Source organism: Nerophis ophidion, linkage group LG20 (assembly GCF_033978795.1).
Source record: "Nerophis ophidion isolate RoL-2023_Sa linkage group LG20, RoL_Noph_v1.0, whole genome shotgun sequence".
NCBI classification, from domain to species: Eukaryota; Metazoa; Chordata; class Actinopteri; order Syngnathiformes; family Syngnathidae; genus Nerophis; species Nerophis ophidion.
Window position 1 is genome coordinate 8,243,235 of NC_084630.1, and position 4,496 is coordinate 8,247,730.

At 39.7% G+C, this 4,496-nt stretch overlaps 1 protein-coding gene across 2 annotated transcripts in view; it reads left to right on the top strand.

Annotated features, from left to right (window-relative positions):
* Positions 1 to 954: 954 nt before the first annotated feature.
* Positions 955 to 4,496, top strand: part of LOC133538690 (von Willebrand factor A domain-containing protein 7-like) — a 105,035-nt gene continuing 101,493 nt past the window's right edge. Inside the window, exon 1 of one of the 2 annotated variants that reach the window (XM_061880402.1) lies at positions 955 to 2,437. The gene's annotated coding sequence lies outside the window, so the exon portion shown is untranslated. The remainder of the gene's footprint in view (positions 2,438 to 4,496) is intronic. The other variant, XM_061880401.1, reaches the window with a different exon arrangement.

Here is a 4,496-nt window from a genome sequence, read left to right on the forward strand (position 1 = left end):
GGTGTATTTTTGGTATTTTTGTTCATTTGGGCTCTTCCCCTGACTTATGGAACTCAAACCCGGATAGGTTTTTTGAGAATATTGGGCATTTTGCACATTTTGTGCTGTTTTCTCCCTTTTCTTCCTTGCTTCCCTCAGCATCATTCCTGGGTGTATTTTTGGGCATTTTTCCTCATTTGGGCTCTTCCCCTGATTTATGGAACTCAAACCCGTCAATATTTGTCAATAAAGGGAATTTTTCACATTTAGGGCTGTTTTCTCTCTTTTCTTCCCCGCTTCCTTGTGTGTCATTCTTGGGTCTATATTTGACATTTTCTCCTCAGGGGGCTCTTCCCCTAACTTATAGAACTTAACCCAGGTAGATATTTTTGACATAATTACGCATTTTTCACATTTTAGGCTGGTTTTGCCTTTTTTTCCCTGCTTCTCTCTGTATCATTCCTGTGTGTTTTTTAGGCATTTTTCCTCATTTGGGCTCTTCCCCTAACTTATTTGAATCAAACCTGGGGAGGTATTTTGAGAAGATTGGGCAGTTTTCACACTTTGCGCTATTTTCTCCATTTTCTTCCTTGCTTCCCTCAGCGTCATTCCTGGGTGTATTTTCTGGCACTTTTCCTCATTTGGGCTCTTCTCCTTATTTATGGAACTCAAACCCAGGGAAGTATTTTTGACAATATTGGGCAGTTTTCACACTTTGCGCTGTTTCTCCCTTTTCTTCCTTGCTTCCCTCAGCGTCATTTTTGGGTTTGTTTTTGAAAAAAAAAATTCTCATTTGGGCTCTTCTCCTGACTTCATCCATCCATTTTCTACCGCGTATTCCCTTTTGGGGTCGCGGGGGGCGCTGGCGCCTATCTCAGCTACAATCGGCTTATGAAACTTAAACTCGGTAGGTATTTTTGACATAATTATGAATTTTTCAAATTTTAGACTGTTTTTTCCTTCTTCTTCCATTATTTTTTTGTGTCATTCCTGGTTGTATTTTTTGGCATTTTTCCTCAGTCGGGCTCTTCCCCTGAGTTATGGAACTCAAACCCAGGGAAGTATTTTTGAGAATATTTCACATTTTGCGCTGTTTTCTCCCTTCTTCCCCGCTTCCCTGTGCGTCATTCCTGGGTGTATTCTTGACATTTTTCCTCATTTGGGCTCTTCCCTTGACTCACGGAACTCAAACCTGCATAGGTTTTTTTGACATTATTATGCATTTTTCACATTTTAGGCTGGTTTTGCTTTTTTATTCCCTGCTTCTCTCTGCGTCATTCCTGGGTGTATTTTTCTGGCATTTTTCCTCATTTGGGCTCTTCTCCTGATTTATGGAACTCAAATCCAGGGAAGTATTTTTGACAATATTGGGCAGTTTTCACACTTTGCGCTATTTTCTCCCTTTTCTTCCTTGCTTCCCTCAGCGTCATTCTTGGGTTTGTTTTTGACATTTTTGTTCTCATTTGGGCTCTCCTCCTGACTTATGAAACTCAAACCCGGTAGGTACTTTTGACATCATTATGAATTTTTGACATTTTAGACTGGTTTTGCCTTTTTCTTCCATGATTTTTTTGTGTCATTCCTGGTTGTATTTTTGGCATTTTTCCTCAGTCGGTCTCTTCCTCTGAGTTATGGAACTCAAACCCAGGGAAGTTTTTTTGAGAATATTTCACATTTTGCGCTGTTTTCTCCCTTCTTCCTCGCTTCCCTGTGCGTCATTCCTGGGTGTATTCTTGACATTTTTCCTCATTTGGGCTCTTCCCTTGACTCACGGAACTCAAACCTGGATAGGTTTTTTGGACATTATTATGCATTTTTAACATTATAGGCTGGTTTTGCTTTTTTATTCCCTGCTTCTCTCTGCGTCATTCCTGGGTGTATTTTTGGCATTTTTCCTCATTTGGGCTCTTCTCCTGATTTATGGAACTCAAACCCATGGAAGTATTTTTGACAATATTGGGCAGTTTTCACACTTTGCGCTATTTTCTCCCTTTTCTTCTTTGCTTCCCTTAGCGTCATTCCTGGGTGTATTATTGGTATTTTTAACAATATTGGGCATGTTTTACTAAAACTGCCTGTGTATAGTTTTACTAACTGATGCTTTATTGTAGGTTATGTAGACAAAAAACATTTTACGCACCAAAGAAACTGGCTTGATGGCTATTTCGGCTTTCAGGAAATGTAAACCTTGCATATTGTATCCGTGTAATTAGACAAAAAGGGGGTGGTTCCTTGTTGAAAGGTAATTATGGAGGAATTTGATAGAAGACATTAACACCCATTGGGGTGTGTGCAAGTTTGTTTTTCTGTTGCCGTCACTGGCAAACTTATAAACAAAAGCACAGAGGCACGAAGACTGGAAACCTGCGGATAACGCAGGCAACACACATCACTCTCCACTTCAGTGCAACCTTTGGAATGTACTGAAAACTTTAGTGAACAAGGAGCTCATCTCAAGGTAATTAGATTCAGATGACTTTTCATGAGCATTCAATATTTGTTTAATATTAGAAAAGGCGTTTATTTATGGCGTACAATTTATACGCAAGGCACTTTAAAGGGATATTGGTATTCTCCTTTTTAGGAGGGCAGAGTCCTCCCAGATTCTTAAGCGCTAAGGCTGTCCACCTCGCAAAACCCTGCGAAAAGAGGCGTCCAAAACTTCAGATGCAGCCCAAAAAAAATAAAGAGTAAAAATAAAAAAGCATTAACCTTATGTCATAGACCGGGGGTCGTTAGTGCCACCCTTGTAGCTCCCTGGAGCTTTTTCAAAAATGTATGAAAATGGAAAAAAAGGTGGAGAAAAAGTATATTTTTCATTTTAATGTGGTTTCTGTAGGAAGACAAACATTCACAATTGTTACAATTCCCACTCGTTGTATTAATTTAAACACGCTTCGCTGATGAGACTATTTGGCGAGCGTCGTTTTGTCCTACCAAATTTGGCGGCCCTTGAACTCACTGTAGTTGGTTTTACATGTGCAACTTTCTGCAACGCTGCCACAGAAAGACGTGTTGTATGCCACTCCTTATTCGTCTCATTTTGTCCACCAAACGTTTTATGCTGTACGTGAATGCACAAAGGTGAGCTTTGTTGATGTTATTGACTTGTTGGAGTGCCAGTCAGGCATATTTGGTCACTGCATGACTGCAAGCTAATCAATGCTAACATGGTACTTAGGCTAGCTGTGTGTACATATTGCATCATTATGCCTCGTTTGTAGGTATATTTGAGCTCATTTAATTTCCTTTACTTATGTCCTCTGTGTATTTGATTTACATGTGCATGTCTCATTGCATGTCTGTATGTAATATTGGTTGCATTTCTGATAGTTGTTTGTGTGCTACGTTGTTCCAGACCACAGCAAAAATTTGGAAAGGTTGTAATAAATCCACGAGGAGAAAAAAGCCTGCTGTTTCCTTTAAGTTGGACACACACATCTGTTTTACTAATGTTTTCCAATGTTGCAAAAAAGTATAGAATAAATATTAGATTTGAAGATTTGCGACGGACAGTAATTTTGATAGTAGACTATTATGGCTATAATAAAAAACTTACATCATGCGTTGTCTTCGTTATAAAACTTATACAGGGCTTTTAATGTTTGCGGCTCCAGGTATATATATTTTTTGGGTGTTTTTGGTCCAATATGGCTCTTTCAACATTTTGGGTTGCCCACTCTTAAGTGAATTATATTTCTATAGCGCTTTTCTCTAGTGACTCAAAGCGCTTTACATAGTGAAACCCAATATCTAAGTTCCATTTAAACCAGTGTGGGTGGCACTGGGAGCAGGTGGGTAAAGTGTCTTGCCCAAGGACACAACAGCAGTGACTAGGATGGCGAAAGCGGGAATCGAACCTGGAACCCTCAAGTTGCTGGCACGGCCACGTTTGCAGTGGTGAAAATTTGGTAAATAAACACAATATACCGTACGTTCAGGACTATAAGCCGCACCGGTATATAAGGCGCACCCATTGAGTTTTGGAAGAAAACTTTTTATTACTTTTTTAAGACAAAACTTAGCAAAGGAATCACAAGCAAAGAAGCAAGAAATCATCCAAGGTAATTGTTGCATGGCCAGACTGAGTGTGGCGAAAAGCAGGGAATAAATAGCTCTCTGATCAGTGCCCGGGAGCAGGTGAGCGTCCCGAACACTAATCAGAGGCAGGTGAAATTAATTTGCACCCATGGCAACTAAAGCAAACACAGGGGTGCAAAAAACAGGAACTGAGAGAGTCAAAACACTAAACAAACATGATCCGGGCAACGGATCACGACAACGAATTAACCTGAATTGATTAACGCGGACCCCGACTTAAACAAGTTGAAAAACGTATTTGGGTGTTACCATTTAGTGGTCAATTGTACGGAATATGTACTGTACTGTGCAATCTACTAATAAAAGTATCAATCCATCAATCAATCAAATTGACAGTATTATTAAACCAAATTATGACTTTCTTGACTGTGTTTGGTGTGGTTTCTTTTCCGCCGCTCTTATTTTCTGTGCTACTT